At 33.8% G+C, this 22942-nt stretch overlaps 1 long non-coding RNA gene across 1 annotated transcript; it reads left to right on the forward strand.

Moving 5' to 3' along the window:
* The first annotated feature begins 4155 nt into the window (after positions 1–4155).
* LOC114580293 lies at positions 4156–11873 on the forward strand. The gene is made up of 2 exons (XR_003701653.1): positions 4156–4449; positions 10559–11873. It is a non-coding gene; the product is annotated as an uncharacterized LOC114580293 (long non-coding RNA).
* The last annotated feature ends 11069 nt before the right edge of the window (positions 11874–22942 follow it).

The raw sequence follows: 22942 nt of genomic DNA on the forward strand, positions 1-22942 counted from the left end.
CTATCCAAAACACTTCACCTTTCAAAATAAACACTTTTCAAAACACTCACTTTCTATTTACATCAAAATAATCATCTATAGAAAAAAAAAGAAAATTTTCCTACTCCCTCACCATTCATAACTTAAACTTTATATATATATATATAAGGTATGCATGTATATTTTAGATACCAAGTAAGCGCCCAACAACTTCTCTTTCAAGCCACCATATGAAGGGGAATTATAAAATGGAAGCAAAGTTTGACATTTTTGGAAAATATATAAGTTAGAAAATTCATAGAGATATATTTCAACTTTTAATCTAATCTTTAATTGTGAATAACTTTAAAAATGCACCATATAAAGCTGTCAAAATTAAAGTGTAGGCAGTTAATAGGTTCATAAGCATTCCCTTTAAATTTCATTAAGTTTTTTTTAGTTGGTAACTCGTAGGAAGCAAATGGCATTCCCCTAAGAAAGTTATTTTGAAGGAAGAAGACAGAATATGGACCATCAATCTTTGACTAAATAGTCCAGTTTTGCCGAACAGCTGATCCATCTAACCCATTGCATAGGATCCCACCCATAAGGCTCGTGATATACTTTCATGGATAAGTGAATATACGACATGCCAATATGTGGCAGACGCCGTCATGGCCAACTCTTACAATCTCCCGGCTGTCGCCCAGCTATCACCTACCACCGTCCCACTATAGCTCTACTATCGCCCCACTGTTTCACCACCATTTATTTGCCACTAGCCTATTTTCACCCAGCCGACTCCCTACCACCACTTGGTAGCCACTCCATAGTCGTAGTCAAAAAATTAAAAAAAAAATCTCATTCTTTAAGTTAAAAAATGCCATAAACTTTAAAATTCATTAAAACTTAATTTATAGACTAAATTTAATGATTTTGGGCTCTATGAAACTGGAACAATAAGCCCTACAATCTAATATTAACATAAATATAATTTAACATATATATAGAGAGTAATTTACATTTGATCTTGTTAGATATTTTTCAATTTACTACCCAATCATGCATTGTTATAGGCTCAAATTTAGATTGAGAAAACTAGGGGACGTTCCCTACTTCTCCTAATTTTCTCTAAGCTTAATAATCCCCCAAGTTTTGTATTTTATTTTTCAAATTTATGGGTTATAATTTGACCCAAATCTTTAAAATTTTAATTCTCTTAGTGCATGCAGGCCTATGTCATCTTTTTACATGCATCATTTTGCATTATTTACTTATATGTGAGTTGTCTTTGTGATATTTATGTGGGACATCATTTTCACATGTCGATTGGTGAGTTATAGCCCCCCCTGGGGCTTAGGAGAGGCTCCTTTCATTATGTCAGAGCATATATACATGTCCTACCTTGCTTTTGGGTTAGCTATAATTTTTCAAACTTTATCAAGACGTCTCTTATAATTATGAACAATTTGGCAACATTCACACACATTTTAGGCTATTTTTACTATTAGCAAAATATATATGATAGGTGTGTTAGATATTAGTCATAGGCTATACATATCACTAATAAAGCCTTCCTTAGCCTTATTGGTTAATGATTTCCCCCTCTGTGAACCTCATTCACCTTTATATGGTCAACTAGGCTTATAGTATAGGCAACCTCTTTGTGTCATGTGCATTAATTTCTTTTGCATAAAGAATACCTCGCTTGGAAGTTTTCTTTGATTTTGCTAATAACATACTTAAGAAACCATAAAAATTACCTTTTAAATGATTTTGAGCCTCCAAATTTTTATCTTTATGATCATATCATGAATGTGAAAAATAAAATAAAATCTGAGCTCTAGCATGTTAGGTTAATCTATGTGTTAGCTTTGTGTAGTGTGTCTCTCAAATAAGTGCTAGATTAAGCTCTATTGCTTCAACCTATTCTAGGATCCCATGTTTGAGTTGCATTTACTTTTTCAAAAATTCTAATATATATGTATATCTTTCATACTATATATTCTATCAATAAAGTTTATAGGATGGAAATCTTGAGTTGTGGGACTACATGTCTTAAGGAGGCTTAGGTCCCCATGCCTAGTATGATAATGCCATGAATTAATTGATGGAATATAGGTGTTAATTTACAAATCTACTAAAAAAAATCTATTTCAAAAGTATTTTCAAACATAATACGTGATGTTGGAGAAGAAAATGTACTTCAAATCAAAACTTAGTTCTTTAAACCATATTTGATTTATGTGTATTTTTGAATCATCTTCTTTGATGTTAGGTATATAGGTTGGAATCCTCGAGCTAAGGGATTATGTGTCCTAATCAGGCATTGATCATCATGCCCTTTGTTATGATGCAACACACCTCAAAGGAAGGGAAGAAAGGCCCAAAGATTTACACAAATCACTCACTTTAGAAATTTAAAGCCATCCTTAGTAACTCTATCCAACTCCTTAACCACCTAAGTGTCAAACCTTAGGTCTGGTATAACCATTTTATATCCTTATATAATGAGTGCTTCATTCCTATTTCACTCTTTTAAAATTGATTTACTTAGACATAAGAAACTTAGGATTTTTGTGGTGGGCATTAAACCTACAGTACTGTATAACCTATTAGCCTCATCTCTAATCTTAAAAAATTGAGGGATTAGCCACCCATATAGCCATATAATCATTCTAGCCTTAATTAGGTTTAGGATTGAGGATGAGTTATTTACCCCTCAATTTTCTATAACTCTAGCGTAGGTTAGGGCCCATATATGTTACATTACTCATAACTTAATAATCAAAATAAAAAAGTTTAAAATATGATCATAATTAATTCAACATCAATGACTACTCACTTAAATAAAAATCTCTAGGTTAATAAATTAAACATTATGAACTAAACCTTATGACTTGAACTATTTACCCAAGTTATTCTAACTAGCTAACACTAATTTTGCACACACTTAGGTACAAGATTGAATACATTTTATAGGCATTCTAGGATTGGATGTAGTTAGGATATCATTTTTTTCGTATTACTTATTTTTTTACTTTGCATTTGTGATGCTATGATGTCATGTTTTATTTTGAATTATTTATGGTTGTTTTGTTTCTTATTTTATTGATTGATGAGTGGACACTTTCTTTTAAGGGATTAGTGTTTTCTTAGAAATATCTTCTACATATGGTCATGTTCCCAACGGGCTAATAAAAATATTTCCATTATCATTATAAATACGCTCTCTAACATGTATTTCAAGGATTGCTAAGCCCTTGAGAATGTGATCCTAAGGACTAGGTCGGGATATGAATATAACTAACTACTTTATTATAATTATGCTAATTTCTATTTTTTAGGGAGCTTATATAATTTTCTTTTTTATATGTAATTTTATTTAGAAAAGCTATAGGTTTGTGGATATTTCAGAAGGCAACACGCTAAACATATGAAAATTATTCAAGATCCCTACCATTTCAATAATACATACTTTTAGGCTAAATTATAATTATGGTACCACTCAGCTAACTATTTTACTTTTCTTGAGGTGTATTACATAATCCAAATACACTTCTTGGACTCCCATTTATTATTTATTCTTGGATGATTGGTGTGTTTATTTTATTTACATACTAGAACTAACTGCTTTATTAGATTTATTTGATTATTTTGATTGGGGGTCGTTAAGGTGGAGTCTTCACGCTAGGCTCTTGTTGACCTCATTTTTTTGTGCGATTTTCCCTCGAGTATGTTCGATCAGGCCAATTGAGTTTCGTCGAGCCTAATTCAATTCAAATCAATGCTGATTCAAGTTCAATTCTATTAAATTGACTTGATGAGACCTAATTGAACTCAAATCGACTCAAAATTGAGTCGACTTAGATTCGAGTGTGTTCAATTAAGCTATATTAATTCATCTTAGCCATGCCGAGCCCGATTCAATATGAATCAGCATCAATTTGAGTGTAATTTCATCATATTAGTTAAGTTGGTCGATCTAGCCCGAATTGACCTCAATTTGACTCAAAAGTAAGTTTGATTTGAGCCTAAATCTGAGTTAAATTAGCCAATTTGATTCAAACCAAAGTACAATTGACTTTTGACTTAATTCAAATCATTTCCTAAATCTAGTAGTAATTGCATGGACGGCTATGATCAAATGTGATTTTCATTTTAGCCGAAATCCCGCATTTCATATGATTTTCTGCGACAGAAAGAGAAATCAGATACAGATAGAGGAGAAGATGTCTGAGTATAGACATGATAAAGCGAATACAGAAGGACTCCCACCGAACATCCCCCTCTCTCTCGCGAGCTCCTTGTTCGCGAACTCCAGGAAGGAGCGACGCCAACCCCTCTCCCTCTACCTCTCGTCTGGTTCACACGCTTAGGAGGCGGAACCCTCTGCTCTCCCGCCTCTCTTGACCGAACGAACCAAGGAGGAAGCCTAAGCACTCTCCGTCGACCTCCTGCCCTAGCCATCGGCCGGCCCTCTCTCTACAGGTGATTTCTTCCCCTTCTTCTTCTTCTTCCTCTTATTCTATTCCTCCTCCTCCTCCTCGTAATCTTTCTTCTCCTTTCTTCTTCTTCTTCCAGATTTCTTTCTTCTTCTTCGTTTTCTTCTTTCCCCTTTTCCCTTCTTATCCAATAGATATGTCTTCATCAACATATTGATAAGAATTGCTTCAATTTCTGTTGCAGTGAGTTTGACAATGCATTCATCACATTTCTTGTTGCTTAGTTTTGTTATATTTACTTGGTTATCAAGCGATGTCTTAATCTTTTTGAGTGATTATGTTAGTTACTACTGGTCATGAGTAGTTTTGATTGTGTTTGAGTCTTATCCTTCTTAAAGAAATGGCATGAGGTTTCTGTAGTAACTCATTCATATTGCTATCCAACACTCCTACAATGATACTTCCTTTGCCAATGTTGTTGCTATTACAAGGATCTACTCATATTTAATTGATTGCTTACAATTACTAACTTTGTTAAATGTGTCATGGTGGTGGAAATTAGTGGTATCCATTCGAAGCATGCATGCAACTTGATGTAACATATTGCATGTATTCAAAGTCATTTAAAATTTACTTTTTTTTTTAAATGTGAAAATTGCATTCACTAAAATGTTTACATCATGTAATTTGTTCTCTAAAATCTAATGAGAGGACTATGAGGTTGCATGTAAGCAAAGTGCATTTATACTCATTCCTTTGTATCCGTCAAAAAAAAAAAAATTATGTGCTCGATCTCTTTTAAAATTGAAACTTGAAACTCATTTAGACTTTTCACTTGGCAACAAGACAAATGATTGTTACTAGTTTCAACATTCTCATTGAGTTATTGTCTCGATTTCTTCCCTATAATTATGAAGTTCTCTTTCATGTTTGATTTGCCTTCACATAATTTGTGCTTTTTGGTTTATGTACCTAAGCTTGAGCAACCTATTTTAATATATCATGTTGAATCTTGGATGATTATAGTTGTTCCTCTTCATTCCAAAATTTTAGTGAACTTTATATAGATTGTGTTGTGGTGAGCTTAACTAAATATGTGGATAGATTTTCTTTCCTTTTGTGGTTATGTGCGATTGTAGAGCATGATCTTCACATCGATTTGTTCTATGTATCTTTATAATTTTGCATGTTAGTTGCTCGACAAAATGCCTTAGTAAGATAATGTGATAATCAAGGATTTTATTTGTGCTGAAATTTTATGTGAAGATGCCCCCCTCATGTTAGGTTAAAGACTTCTCAATCATGAATAATCATTATACATGAATGTCCTGGTAGAACTTTGTGTTTTATGGTGAATGGTATGCCATTAGGGACTAAATCTACACCATGTTGTTCATGATTTATTGTAGTTTCACGAGATGGTAGAGATAGTAAACTCTTTTTTTATATAGTTCACTCTCCAAAAAAAAATCTGAACTTATTTACTGATTTGAATGCCTATTTCATGTAAATCGAAAATATTTCTGTTAACTATGTTCATCTTATGTGGATCTTCTTTCCTTCTGTGATTATTTATTTATTTATTTTTCAGCTTTCCTTTTTCTTAAGCCTTCACTCATTTTATTTATTTTCTTAGACATTATTGAGACACTTTAAAGCTCTAAGAATTTAATTAAACATAACTCAAATTTAATGTGCTAATTTTAATTTCAATGGCTAGTGCTATGTGTATTGGAGAAACTGGTTCTGGGACAAAATGCAACTTAGTGCTCCAAGCAAGCGTTTTTTACATTTTTATTTTATAAAGATTATTATAATTTTTTTTGCCTATATGTATACTTTTAAAATGTCTATAATGAGAAGTAGCATTTTACAACAAAGTTACCATCAAAGTTGTATGTGGCAAGCATTCTAGAAAGCCTGGAGCCAGATGTTGGTACATAATTAAAAATAACCTACGAAAACATTCCTCCCATGATAAGAAAAAGTGAGATAATCATTTTATTAAGTGTCAAATGAAACAATACAAAATTCCTTTGATGATAAAAGACAAACACATGATGATTGAATGAAACTAAAATCTAAGATTTCAAGAAGCTATACAGAAATCACAATATCTAACTATATTTAAAGAATACTAACAATGAACATATGCTTAATATAATCTATCTATTTGTTTTATCTAGCTACATGCTTCAACGCAGATGTTTTCTATTCTCAAAAGCTTCATTAAGCTTTGAAGTATCACGTACCAATATATGTTTTTTGGTTCTGTTTACTTACCTATGAGAAAGGCAAACATGGATCTTATATAAATACCTTTGAAGCACAAAAGGTAATTAATTCCAAAACCAATAAGAGAGTATATAATACCTTTAAATTTTAACTCTCGTGTTACACTTTTTCTGTAACTTCATATAAGCAGGAGTGGTCAACCTCATCTTCTTGATTTTGTATGAATTGGAGTCATCTTTAAATTCACTCATTTATGGGTTGAAACTCTCAACACTGCTTTGGGCGGAGTTTTGTTGTATACATTCATGGTGGCAAGCTTTATTTTTTCCAGATATAATGATAAAGTAAGCGGGTGTAGTCAACTTCTTTCTTCCCTTTGGTATGGGAGACATCAACGGTTCATCATAAACTTCACTTTCATGTCTGTCACTATCTTCTAATTTATTTTTATTGATATCATTTTCATTGATATTATTTGAACATTCAGCCTTTTTAACTATATAATTATAATATGCATAAACACAAATTAAATATATATTAACATATAAATTATAACATTAGTAAGAAAAATTGAAATGACTGAGCAAGATCGAAGGTAAGTATTTAACAAAAATTTCACTTGGACGAAAATTCCTTTTTTTTGTGTATCCACCCACTTTCTCTTTTTAAGAAATCTTGAAGCTTTCAAAATTTGAGAATCTATCAAATCATCCTCGATGCAATTTTTAAAATAGGAACAAGCAGTGTCCTCAAGCTCCTTATCATAAGTACTATATATGACTATTATGGGTGGGTTTTCTACCTCCTTAGAAGTCTTTGATTTGATCTGATCATGGTCAAATATTTAGCATAAGATTTCTAGAAAAAATTGAAAAAGATTTCTATTTTGCTAGATTAAAAAAAGTGAAATCTTCATGTTTTTTTATAAAGAGAAAGACGATGGATACACCAGCGAAAAGCAATTGGCATCCAAGCAAATTTTTTGGTGATTAAATAGCTTTTGAACCTTGCTCTGTCATTTTAATTTTGCTAATTAATGTTACAATTTATATATCTTTATATATTTAATTTATGTTTATATATGTTATAATTATACAGTTAAAAAGCTGAATGTTCAAGTAATATCAATGAAAATGACATCAATGGAAACAAATTAGAAGAAAGTGGCAGCAACCATTGAAGTGAAGCTTATGATAAACAATCGATGTTTCCCATATCAAAGAGAAGAAATATGTTTATTAAATCTACTTCCCTGTTTTATCTGAAAAAAGGAAAAGACCATGGGCACCTGGTACATATATCTTACTAATTAATTGAATTATGATATTTTATTTTTCATTCTCATGATTTAGAGATGGCACATATACCTTGGCAAAGCTATTTCTAAATAATGTTAGTCATATCATCACACAAATTTTCAAAACAACATAAGTATTTACCACTTTAGATACAACTACAACAACAACATCAAGCCTTTATCCCACACTGTGGGGTCGGCTACATAAATCCTTTTTATCTATTATATCCTATTAAGAGTTAAATTTTCATTTAAATCTAATAAAGAAATATTATTTATAATATTTTCTAAACAATTCTTTTATGTCTACCTCAATCTTTATTGACATAAGTCAAATCTAATGCATCTGCTTTCCTATCTGAGTCATCCGAAGGCCACCTTTTTATGTGACCAAACCATCTAAGGCGACTCTTTCTAATCTTATCTTTCACTAAAGGTGCTCCAACCTTTTCACGCATATGCTCATTTTGTATCCTTTCTCTAATTGTAAAGCCACTTATCCACCTAAGCATCCTCATCTTTGCAACACTTAACTTAATATTATGCTTCTCTTTTAACAGCCAATATTCTGCCCCATAAAACATTGCAAGTCTAACCACTTTAGATACCAGCAAAATATTATTATGTTATAACAAATAATTTAATTTGTCTAAATATGAGTGTTGCTGATGCTATTTTTCCTCAACTGCTCATTGAGTCATTCAGTTGCTTGAAGTTAGAAAAATATTTGGTTGGTACATTTTTTAAATTAAATTTGATTTGAAGATCAACTTCTTTAATGATTTCTGTTCAATGAATAATCATTTAATAAAACGTGCTTTTTATCTGCAACCTCAGAGAATTCTTAAGATGTTATGACATATGGTAGCACATAATTGAATTTTCACTTTTGTCCATGAAATATATACTCTTTTATTCTGCATTATTTATATTTATCTATAGCAAGAGTAGAAATATTTTGAGAATCATAATGAATAGTTAGAGAGGAGGATTACGCAGAATTAATTGCAATCGAAATTCCAAATATTAGAAGAACCTCACTTTCTCATTATATATACTTATCTTCATTCATCCCGTTGGTTTAGTAAGTAATACCTGTTAAATGACATCATATTATTTATCCAGCCAATTTAGTTTTAACAAAAAAAAAACATACGATATGAGCAGATAATTGGATAATCTTACTCATCAAATGTACTACAGAATCAAATACATTCAGCCATTTAAATATTCTTCTATTAGATAAACTTCAATGTCACAAATAACAGTAGCAATTCATATCAGATAGTTTCTTCTCCTTTCAATTTGTGGACTAGCTCGACACCGTTTTCTGCTAAAGCATAAGTGGGCGATTGGTAAAATTATTCCTCCTTTATCACTATTTAATATTTTTTAAAAAAAATATGATAGCACTTCCTTTATAATTTATAACTTTTTTTTTTTTTCTAGGTGATTGGTCTGTCTTTCAAAACTTTGCTCCTGATAGAGCAGTTGATATAGTTCCACATTTGCTCATGCATTTTAGCTTTGGGCTTGCCCAACCTATTGTGCATATGCCTTAACTTTTACTCATTTGATGACCTTATACACTAACAAAAAATGACTTTTCCGCAGCAGTTCATAATGACGGTTTACTAACTGCCACTATACATTTATATACACAATACTTTTCACCGCTACTAAAACTTTACCTATTATTTCCCTTCTCTGTCCTAATCGACTCATTCAATAATCTTGATATTCCTGCTGCATGCTTCGTCGGTCACACATACTAGAGCTCCATTGGGTGAACATCCACGAACAAATATGTTTGTCCTGAAACTGAATCCATCGCCGCAGTCAGATAATTCATCACTGCCAAATTCTCCGTCGTCATTCATTTGCTCGGGTCCAGTATTTTTCCTAATCGGCTCATTTCACAACTTATAAAATAAGCACCGATACTAATATCACATAAAGTCAAGCCTGATCTTATTGACGAAACTAAAATCTTAAGAAATATCAAACCATCCACCTAATGGTGACTTAGACTAAGAAGAAGACTATCAACTTAAGAATGATATTTTTAATGCACTTTACCTATCCTAAGACTACACCTATTTTTGAACTTGAACCCTAACATTAGCATGATTATGACATTGAATATGAGAAATCACCACTTAATTGTTCACCGAATTCTTATTCGAACTCAAGAATTTTTTCTTTCTTTTTTTTTTTTCTTTTTAGTTACAAAACAAAAATATTTTAAATAGCATGTTGTTGATTCTGCTACTCCTGATTTAGCAATTTTTTTGAAAATTACGTTAGATTGAATAGCAAAATCAAGCATCACAAGATGACCAACCATCAAAAACCAAAACAAAGTATAGATGTGTGCTGAAAACTATAGCAAAATCTGATATCGATCACTAGCGCAACAACCACCATATTTTTTGAGGAATTTCATATCATGTAACCCTATTCATATCTAAATTATGTTGTTTGTTAATTTATTGTATTTATCATGAAAAAAATATAGAATTAAGAATATTCTTTTTTATTGTGTTTTCTCACATATTAGCTTATATTAAGATGACAATTGAGTATAAAACTAATCCTTTGCAATTTCTTTCTCTTGTAACAGCATCTGATATATCACAATGTATGTTTATATTTTTTTTCATGGTATCATAGTTGGGGGACATTTATTGGAGGGACTATAGTTAGGCGACGGTGCTCAGAGGGATATTAGTCGGGCGATGGAGGTCAGAAGTATTGTAGTCGGCGAGCGATGGAGGTCGGAAAGACCTTAGTCGGGAAGCGTTGGAGGTCGTGCTCAATTGGCAATGGTGGTCAGGGGGACCATAATCGGCGGGCGACGAAGGTTGGGCGGATCGTAGTCGACGAGCGATGATGATTAGAGGTAGACCCAAGAGTGGTGGCTGTGGTCAATGAGCAATGGTGGTCATAATGATCGTAGTCAGCAGACAACGGTGCTCAGGGGGACCATAGTAGGCGGGCGACAGAGGTTAAGGGGACCGTAGTCGACGGGCGACGAGGGTTGGAGATAGACCCAATAGTGGTGGCCGAATGGAAGTCCGACGACAAAGATTGGGTGGAGATTTAGCAATGAAGGTCAGACAATGAGGGTTCGCCGACGATGGTGTCCGAGGTGGAGCTCCTCGATTCTTTAAGCCTTATAGCTCTCTTGATCTCTAGCCTAAGGTTCAAGCATCCAAATGTCCAAACCCCCCTTCATGTGAGAATATGGAGTCTATTTATAGATTTTGTGATAGGCATGCCCCATAAATATGGAGAAGATTTAGGATAACTTAGGAGTGTCCTATATCAGATGGCTCATGCATATTGATTTCCTCGTTTATAAAGCATTCATTCAGCATTGAATTTCCTCGAGTCGCTTGATTCGACCATAAGCATGCTATATTTAGATATCATTTTGTCATCTAATAAATGCACTAAAGTTTCTAAATATGCTTCAGTCTATTGATTAGACCGGTTTTAGTCTCGTTGCGTTTTGTCTCCTTGATATGTTCAATTTGACTACATTTTTACTGAAATTAGAATTTGAATGGTCCCAAATTTAATTTTAAAAGTTTTCCATTCATATATGCATCAAAATTCGTACCTGGTCAATGCGATTTTTGTGGACATATCAAGACTAAAACAATGGCACTTACGAGCCGTGATTTTAGGGCTACGGAGAGGAATAAAAACCCTAATGCAAAATCAGCAATTGACAGAACAACGAAAAAAAAAAAAAGAGAAGAAATTTTGCTTTCGGGTTTAGAGAAGATAAAAAAGTAGAAAGATTGAGGAAAATAATTAGTAAAACTGTGATATTTTTAATGATAAATTGTGAAATTTTTTTTTTTAATTAAGAAACATGACGAAAAGTTTTTTTAAAAAAAAGGGAAAAAAAACTAAGCTATTCAATGTAGGAGTATATCAAAACCTATTTTTTATCCAATGGCAATCAAAATTAAATGTAGTGGAAATATAAAAAAAAAATTAATTTTTTTATCAAATATATAATTACTATTCATAAGAAAAACTATTATTAGGAAGAACTCATAACTGAAGAAGAAATGCTTCAGTCGAAGTGGGAATCAGATTCGAAACCCTAATGCAAATTTCTAAAAGAAGATCTCACCAAAAACCTTATGCTTGCCCGTAGAAATTTTATTGCTTTTGAGAGGAATAACCAGCGATTTCTGGATCTTCAGAATCCAACGGGAACTTTTATTTGGTCCGGTGTAAGGATGCAGAGCAACATTCGGTCGTTGGCAAAATCTCGCCTATACCGAGGTGTACCGAGTTTTTTTGGAAAAACTCGGTACACCTCGGTATAGGCGGAATTTTGCCTACGACCGAATGTTCCTCTGCATCCGATCGGATGACGTAATAATTGTTCATCCAACGGAGAATTTATTTCAGCAGTAATAAGGGAATTATGTAGTAGTTAATTATATAGAGGATGGGGTTTCATTTTTAAGATTTTTTTTTTTATTCCGAATATTTTAGAATTTTTATTTTTTCGGCCACTTACGATAACCTTCATAAACAGAACTCTGACTCATTTAGGGTTTTTAGTACTTCGGGTTAGTTTGAGAACTGTTTTATTTTTTAGATTATAATCATGTTTTTTATTTCATCATTAATTTTTTACTATTTTAATAAATTTTTATATTGAAAAGCTGTTTTTTACAGTAACTTTCAAAATAGCTATTTTCTCAGCAATAATTTTATAAATATGTTTATTAAAAATTTCATGAATGAATTCTTAACTAATTCATAATTAAAACAATTTTAATTCAAATACTTAAATTCAAACTATTTAATTTTAATTCGTACACAATATTTTTAGTTAAATTAGACTAATTAGGACAAGAAAGCGTGACATTTAAATAGAATAATTTGTATTTAAATGAGATTATACTTTTTATGTTTTATTTGACGATAAATACGTACGTTGTGATAGTTAAACTAATAAATGACTTAAATAGTTAGTTATTAGTCAATAATGACAAGGGTCCAATTCAGCGGGGTATACAAGTCAAGTCAAGCTTGAATCACCATTGGCTTTAACTTTAGCTTGATTAATTAATCGAGGGTTAGCTCGCACTTTATTCTACAAATTTAAGTCAAATCATTTATTATGAAAGAGAAAAAATAATTATGATGTAAATACTTATTCTAGTAAAATGATACAAAATCAATTAATATAAAAAGTTAGATATAATATTTAAACAATTATAAAAACATTGTACAATAAATTTTGAATTCTAATATATTTTTAAATTCCTTTATATTAATATTTTGTTTTAAATGAGCCAACTCAGGAGCTAATAAGTCGATTCAGGACGAGCTCAAGTATAATTCATTAGCACATTGGGTTCGGCTCATGAGCCATTTATCAATTCAATATGGAGCTGACTCATGAGCTGACTCATGATTCTTAAGCCTTCACTCGTTTTATTTTCTGTTCTTAGACATTATTGAGACATCCAAGAATGTATAATAAACATGAACCAAATTTATTTTATTTTCATAGACATTAATGAGACATTTTTTTGGCTTATTTAGCTGGTGCTATGTGTATTAGAGAAAGTGACTGTGGGACATAAGGCAGCTAAGGATTTGAAGTAGGCATTTTTAATATTTTTATTTTATAAAAATTATTATAGTTTTGTTCGCCTTTATTTATAGATATTTTTTTGAAAATGTCTATAATGAGAAGTAATAATTTACAATAAAATTACAGTCAAAGTTATATGTGGCATACATTCAAGAAAGCTTGGAGTCAGATGTTGGTACATACGAAAACATTCCTCCCATGATAAGAAAATGTGAGACAATCATTTCATTAAGTGTGAAATGAAACAATTCAAAATTCCTTTGATGATAAAAGAGAAAAAAACATGATGATTGAATGCAGCCAAATCTAAGAGTTCAAGAAGAAGCAGTACAGACTTGAAATCACAAATTCTAACTATTTATAGAACAATAACATCAAACTACATGCTTCATTGCAGCTATTTTCTCTTCCCAAAAACATCATAATGAAGCTTTTTAAAGTATCAGATATCAATATCAGATTTTCGGTTATGCTTACTTCCCTGTCAAAAGAGGCAAACATGAATGATATCATATATAAATACCTTTGAAGCACAAAAGATAATTAATTCCGAAGTCAACAAGTGAATATATAATACCTTAAAACTTTTACTCTTGTGTTACACTTCTTTAGAAGCTTCCTATAAGCAGGAGTTGTCAGCCTCTTCTTCTTGATTTTGCATGAATTCATGGAGTCATCTTCAGATTCACTCATGTCGGGGTTGAAACTCCCAACACTACTTTGGGCAGAATTTTGTTCTACGCATTCATGGCGACAAGCTTTATTCACTGTCACTTTACAATAATAGGCAAATAATTATTTATAGTGTCCACGTCATGAGAATGAAAAAATCATAAAAGATTATAGATCAAATTTTCTTAGCAAGATATATACATACTAGGTGTCCATGGTTTTTTCTTTTTTCCAGATAGAATGGCGAAGTAAGCTGGTGCAGTCAACCTCTTTTTTCTTTTTGGCACGGGAGACATTGATAGTTCATCATCACTTTCGCTTTTATGACTGTCACTATCTTCTAATTTGTCTTCATTGATGCCTTTTTCATTCATATTGCTTGAACATTCAGCCTTTTTAACTGCACGCAAAATTATAACAAAAATAAGCAAAAATTAAATATATAATGGTATATAAATTGTAACATTAATTAGCAAAACTGAGATGGATGAGCAAAGATCAAAGGCAGTTTAATCACCAAAAAATTTATTTGGACAGAAATTCCTTTTCGCTGGTGTATCCGTCATCTTTCTCTTCTTCTGAAATCTTGAAGCTTTCAATTTTTTTGAATCTATCAAATCAGCCTGCATGCATTCTTTAAAAGAGGAGCAGGCGGTGTCTTCATGCTCCTCTTCATAAGTGCTATATATGACAATTAGCGATGGTTCTGCTTCCTCCTTGAAAGCCATTGATTTGATCTGATCATTGTTTCATATTTAGCATAATTTTGTTAATTTCAAAAAATAAAATCCAAACCTAATGGAAGTATCAGATATGTACTTACTACTCCGAGAAATAACAAATCAGTCAAAAAGAAATGCTTCATCCGAAGTGGCTATCAGATTCAAAACAGTAATGCAAAATGCTGATGGAAGATAAAACCCTAAACACTAATGCTTACCAATGGAGATCTTAGAGCCGACGAGAGTAATAGCAGGATAGTTCTGGATCTTCGTCAGACCGTAATCCAAAGAGGATTTCAGAAGGAATTTAGGAAATAAGATGACCAGTAATTACTCTTATCTTATATAGAGGATGAGGTTTCCTTTTTTAAGTGTTCTTATTTTCTTAATATTTTCAGAAAACAATTTCCGTCTATTTCGAAAACGGTCAAAAACAGAGCACCGCTCAATCAGAGTCATTAATATTTAACTAGCTTGATTAATAATAAATGCAGTTTCAGTCAGGTAATTAAGTGCAGACTAATTAAAATTATACCGTGCTGAATCTGAGTGCAATAGAATTAAAGAAATAATTAATAATTAAATGATATAACCATTTTTAAGACTTTATTAGACGGCAGTGTGATATTTAAACCAATAAATGAACTAAATAATTAGTAACTAGTTAATAATGAAGATAATACATTCTGAATTTAATCACTTATAAACTGAAATGTTTGCTGATTGATTTAAATTCACTTAGACTAACTCACTAATAGGGGTGTAACCGAGTCAAGTGGGCTCGGATTCAACTCGGTAACATGCTCGACGATTAGAGTTTATAGAGCTCACGAGACAAGCTCGAATATGATTTTTAGCTCGACGGCTTATCGAGCTTGATGTGGGGATCGTCGAAAGAATCGGACATGCAAGAAGGGTTTAATCCCAATCCAGGAAAAATGTCAAACACAAAGCTTCAAAGCTTTAAAAGAGAGTAATATTTCATTCAATGTGTTCTTTCCTCCTACACATTCCCTATATATAATACTAAAGTAAGGAAATCCTAGAGAATCCTAGAAGATTCTAGAAAATTTGTAACAAACTAAATAAAATAAACTAAAGAATATTATAAGCTAAAATGCTCCGCATCATTCTCCCCTTGCGTCAAAAGAGCTCGACTCCGTCGAGGCGTGTCATTGGGAGGGAGGCAGGTGTAGAAATCGTAAGCAATCCTCCTGGATCGAAGATTTTGTGTCTCTGGTTCATTTCCGCAAATTTATTTATTAACTATGCAGAAACAACAATTTTCTCTACTTCAATCAAAACAATTGTTTCATGGACATTTGCCTTGACAGTATCTTCTAATATCCTAGCAGCCACCTCGTCACCCTTAACTCCACCATCATAAAATGTGCTAAGGTTTAGTGCACGCTCAAGATAAGGCTTCCAATGTTCAGTAAGCAAGTCCCTTCTTATCATCATCACATCACCCTGATAGTACTCTAGCATATTTCTGAAGAAAGGCTTCTCATTAAAATAATCCCTCCTTACAAAGACCAAAGGTAGCTTGTATGTTAAAGCTTTACTGAAAGTACCATATCCAATTTTGCCAATCATGCAATCAGCTGTTGGTATTAAATCAAGAGTATATGCATCTTCCGCAAGCTTTATAAAGTTTGGAGGAAGCACCTGTTTGTTGGATGCACCACAAACCGGAAATAGACAAAGATCAGGTGACCATTCTTGTTTTAGTGTCCATCCAGCTGACTGGCCACCAAAATTAATAATAAACAATTTCACATCCTCGTCAATGCCAAATTCCTTTCTCACCTCTAATTTAGTTTTGTGTAATGTTCTGACAACTAAAGGTGCATCAATAACATCTTGAAAAGCAAGCATCGGACAATATCCAGGAAGCCGAAGTAAGAATTCACAATGAGAAAAATCTTCAGTTATAGATCGTATCCCTGCTTTTGCTGCAACATGAACATCTTTTAAAATCACTAAGTCAGCCTTTATCGACTTAAGCCACTCAACTTTGGTTGTCAAGATTAAGGTTAGAGACACAACAACTATCTCATGATACTTCTCCAAGGAAGCTAAGTGATCCATTCTCAAAGCATTAGTTTGAATAACACCAGTATCCAATAAAACCTTCAGAGCAAAGGTGCGGGACATGAAGTCACGTGTGGGAAGTGAAGACATCAAAGCCGTATTTTGGATATATTCACCACAAAACTTGGCCTTGTATAACTACTTGAGTCGAGAATTACCACGAATTATCCACAAGCATTTTTAGATTCTTCGACCCAAATCCTCATATCATCAGGAGTTTGACATTGGTCACCTTCATAACTGCAGCGTTCTCACCTCTCTGCCTCTGTGAGTGTGTAGGCTTATAATTTCTCTATCTCCATGCGTTACATTCCCTTCATCTCCACTGATCACAAATTTGGGATCGAACCCTTCAGTGACATTACATTGAACAACTTGGGAGCATTGTATTGGCTGAGCTTTATCAGAGGAGTTCACAACGAGCATGTGCACACCTGTACTGGAAATGTCCTCAATACCATTATTGTAGTTGTCATTTTTAACTCAGTCTTCCCATCTCCATGATCCATCAAATGCCGATCAATTTTCTTAGCAGTTTCAATCGCTAATGCCTCAAGGGCATTAGTCTCACCATATCCAAGCCCGTCTCTTTTGGTTGTAGCTCTAATATGGGTCGCAACCTTCGCCCAACCACTATCCATGACTTCCTGAACCAGAGACTAGAGTGGCACGATAGAAGCAGCATCCCCACACGAGATGGTTGGGCTCGATATCCAAACCCGGTCGAAAACCACGTGAATGTCGGAAGGGGTTTCAGTTTCAATAACATCCATGTTGGAGTGTTGGTCATCTGAATTGGAGTCTTCCATATCAAAGCTATTGTCCGATTCTTGCATAGAGTTGGATTTAGAGCACTCCTTGGGATCGATGGTGGAGTCGAAGTCCTCATCGAGCAGTGCTAGCTTCTGCTCGGGCCGTAGGTACAAGAGCAAAATCGAACTGGAGAGCATGAATGATTGCGCGTTTCGAAGGCGGATGCTGGGTTGGATTGCTGGAAGAAGCCAAGGCAGAATGTGGGTTGGCATAGCAGAGTGATGATGTTGGTATGGTTGCCGACCTGCTTATAATCCTTTCCACCGAATGCATGAAATCAACACATAAAACATCTATTCAATCAACTAATGCTTCCACTTGAGCCACTCGAAGGGCTTCGCGACGTCGATCATGGTCGACAGCCCTTCTTCTTTGGTGGCTATCTTTGTGAGGATAGTGGGGCGGTGGATCTCGCCATTGGAGTGGAAGTTGGAGTGGAGGATAGTATTCTTCTTCGTCGTCGACAGCCCATCTCCTTCGACGTTGATCTTCGTCAACGGCACATCTCCTTCGGCGGCGATCTTCGTCGACTGCCCATTTTATTTGGCGGATATCTTCGTTTACAGCCCATTTTCTTCTGCTTCGATCGTCATCGACAACCCACCTTCTGCAGTCCATCGTTCTTCACAAGCTCCGATCTCTGATACCAACTGATGTGGGGATCGTCGGAAGAATCGGAAATGCAATAAGGGTTTAATCCCAATCAAGGGAAAATGGCAAACACAAAGCTTCAAAGCTTTAAAAGAGAGTAATATTTTATTTAATGTGTTCTTTCCTCCTACACATTCCCTATATATAATACTAAAGTAAGGAAATCCTAGAGAATCCTAGAAGATTCTAAAAAAATTTGTAACAAACTAAATAAAATAAACTAAATAATATTATAAGCTAAAAATGCTTCGCATCATAGCTCAAGCTCGAACTCACCTCCTCTTAACTTTTCAGCTCATCGAGCACCTCGTGGAGGTGATCGAACAGGAAAACAAAATCTCAATTTGGGCAGGCGGGAGAATGAATCGAAGGCTGGGCGGGAAAACCAAAATGACTGAGCTTGTGTGTTGCTCGATGTCGGAGCTCGGGACGCCAGAGCTCGTGTGTTGCTTGACAGTAGAGCTCAGGACGATGACGAAACTCAGGACGACAGTATGAAGTTTTCGCCCAAGGCTAGCCAGCCGAGCTCGTTTATAGTTGGATGAACTCGAGTTCGAGCTCGCCTTTTGAGCTCGACTCGAGCTCGTTTTTCAACTAACAAGCTGAGCACGATAATTTTAAAACTCGACTCTTTTACACCCTTACTCACAAAGAATAAAGTTAAGTTAATTTTCCTACAATACTTCATAATTAATTGTATGAAATGTTTCAGTCGTCCAGAACAGGTCCTTAGTTGCTACAAAATTGAGTGCAATTAAAAATTAGTTCATCAACATTTAATTAACAGAACTAACCCTATTTTAATTATTAAATTAATTAAATATATACTAAGGTCTTCAACTGAACGGCGTTCTATTTTTTTTAAGGTTGTTGATCGTTATATAAAAAGACATAAAAGAAAAATGAAAATATTCAGAAAAAAAAAACTCTTAAAAATGAAAATTTTCTTGTTAATGTCAAGTGATCTAAATTTAATAAAAAAATTTATTTATTTTAGAAATAAAGTACGCCACTAACGAAATGAACAAATTATGCTAAATATTTGGTAGTGATCACATCAAATAAAGAGAGCGAGAGACCCCTTCTTCTCACTCAAGATGAGAAATGAGGGAAATGAAAACTTAATCGCTTAAAATGGGATCACGTTCTCTTTATACTTTAAAATATATTTATTTCATTTCAGCTCATCATTAAAATAAAATAAATATTCGATCTCTACACAATAATTAATTCCATATAAATTTAATTCGTATATCACATAAGCCAAATAATAATTTAATATTTAAATAGATCACGAATTTAATTGGCTCAATTTAAGATAGCTTCAAATGTATAATATTTTCTTTATATGTATAAATGTATCGGCCCACATAGAAATTTCCCAACACCCTAGGTTTAAATTTCCTCATTTATTGTAGCATCTACTTCAAGACCGACTCAGGCTTCGACCTTTGGCTCCAATTCCGACAAGGACTTTAGCTTGTTCATCATCTCCCCCAAGGCAAATTTCTAAGGTAAGAATGCCTTTCTTTGAAGATAAAATAATTTGTACTTGATGATTTTATTTTTCCCCATCTTTTTGTGGGCTCCAAAAATTCAGCCCCGGCCTCCGCTCGCTGCTTATCTTTGGGGGGAGTTTTAACGGAATTAAGTTCTGGGGTAAATTTTGGAAGGCATATGTGTTTGTAGATAAGACACTACCCAGAGATTTCACCGTCATTTTGCAAGGACTTTATGATCTGAGTTCTAGTTTCTTATAAGCGTAAGCCCCTATAGTTAATTACCCCTCCCGATAATGAGAGAGAACTTTTGATTAAGGCTAGTCATTAATCAGATATGTAGAGATACATAGTATCTGGCATATAGTATCAACATGGGTTTGAAAATTTAAAAATTTTGATATTTAAATTAGAAATTTCACCATCTTCCACTTAAAGCTGATAGTGGGGGATGGGTGATGGACTCAATCAATATCCCATGGTTCTGTTATCCTGGATCATTGTGGACCCTTGTCTGCTTAGTCGGAGGAGGTAGTCGAAACCTAATAGAAGGATCCTTGTCAGTATCCATGGGTTGTTTTGTTCAAGGGTACCTTATAGATATGGGGTAAGTTTTTGTCTAAGGAGACAAATTTGAATCCACCTTAGCTAACAGAGGGCTTTATACCCTATCGATTGTAACATATTGATTCATATCTTAATAATTTGATGACACTAAGGGACGTATTGGCTCTAGCCATAACCTTTATCTCGTGGTGCCATTTTATGGCATAACCACTCGGTTCAGAGGGCCTCATAAAATAATTGTTTACATGTAGTGCCATTTAGCGGCGAAACTACCGGTTAGAGGACATGTACCACATCCTTATTGGTAGGAGATTATTTTGAGAATGAATCATAATGATATTGTCGACCAAACATTAGCTCTTTATGAGCTGGAGTAAATTTTGATTTTCTCACCCTGACAAACTATTGCGGAGCATGGATAGATTTTGTTTTAAGCGCTTGAATAGTTGAATTTTGATTTTAAATATTTGAATTTGATATTTTATAGAGTTTTGGATTTTCATGGGTATTTGGGTGGAGCTTTCAATGTTGGAATTACCCCTCCGATTGAGATCTACGTTCAACACGGCCATCATCAGGATTTGCTATCATATTGTTTATAGGTAAAACCTTGTCGACCCTACTAAGCTGCCGATAGATGATCAGGTTTCGTAGGCTTTATGCTTATGTTAATGAATTTCATTGTTCATAGGGTTTGAAGATCGAATCTGAATGTATAAAATAGATATTCTGGTCAACGTCTTAACTATATATATATATGTTTAATGGTTCGATCCATATCAAATCCTATTTGCACACACTAAAGGATCAGGCTTGAATTTGGTTTTATTTATTGACCCACACAGCATCCCTAGACGCCGTGTGTATACCCATAACACACTCGTCGGGGCCCATATGGATTTTGATTGTATCTATCCCTTTAGTGTACCTATGTGCATACATATTATAATAGATGTATAGGGGTATTTTGGACATTTAACAATTCTTCTACAACATCCTGCATAAGCTCATATTTGTTGTAGTTTTTTCACACAAATTAATGGCTCATAGGTACTGGTGTACATTGTGTATCCTTCATCATTGAGTTATGTGTTATTATCAGTGTAAGCTTAGGGGACCACTTGTCCATCAAGAAACTTGCAAGCCTCAATAATCTTATACATCCCAATTCTAGAACTTGGTTGAACTAACACCCACTCACTTAATCTTTGAAGATATTGATTTGATATGGCTTTCTCTTCCTATAACTTATATAGAAATTTGTAAGCAACAACTGATGTCTTGTACTTCGAAGTTGATGGTCACTGTATTGAACTAATTATATTGGAAATCAAAGATACCTCGAATCATCTAAGATAGTTGTGGGAGGCACCCATTCTTAAAATAATTGTTATAGTCTTTGAGATGATTGGAATAGCAGGTATATTTTCTATTTATAACTGTGAGTTTAGGTCACAAAATTCTGCACTAATCTTTGACAACACATTTGTCAAATGTTGATCATTAGCTCCAGTGGGCATGATAAGTCATTCACGGTAGTCTGTAGGTATTTGTATTTACTGCATGTCGTTCTCCTTTGCTTGCAATTGATCGACGTATTTACTGGCCATTTAAATGGCAGTTGATCGTAGGGGGTTACAATATCTATTGCATGCTACTGATCATCACTCATAGTTATATCATTATATCATTATTAATGGGCATCTATGCTTGCCACATTCTTCTACCTCATGCCTGCAGAGGATCCACCATGTTGGTGATGTGTTCACCAATATTACTTGTGGATAGGTTTGTTGTATGCATGTAAGCTTTATGCCCTTACGTATGAGTAAGTTATACTGCATGAGAATCTTCTAGTGCTTCTCAAAGGCATTCATATTTAATGTAGTCGCTTTATATTTTGCTTGTGGACAACATATTCGATATATAATGAGTCTCCTACAGTAGCTCGTAGGGGTTTACATTTGATGAAGAACTTATGTATCTTTTCGTGGATGGCACTTTGTATATGTGACAAATCTCCTACGGTAATTCATAGGATTTCGCATTTGCCACCAACCTCTTCATACAAATTGATTGGCAGGTTGATTTATTCATTTACATATCTTTACATTATTGTTTAAGGATGATAGCATCACATACACTACAAGATTTCTGTCATCAACTCCTAATCTTATAGGTAATCATGCTTGCATAATTGATATGGGTGCTACACACCAGCCATCATCATCTGTAGGTGACTTATGAAGTTTCAAAGGCTCTACATGCTTCCTTGTCACCAAATCATTCATTCTCTTTAGTTCTGTCATCTACAAGTGAATCATGTTGGCAATTACAGGCTTCATGATACTTAT

The sequence above is a fragment of the Dendrobium catenatum genome, unplaced genomic scaffold (assembly GCF_001605985.2).
Source record: "Dendrobium catenatum unplaced genomic scaffold, ASM160598v2 fragScaff_scaffold_923, whole genome shotgun sequence".
Taxonomy (NCBI): domain Eukaryota; kingdom Viridiplantae; phylum Streptophyta; class Magnoliopsida; order Asparagales; family Orchidaceae; genus Dendrobium; species Dendrobium catenatum.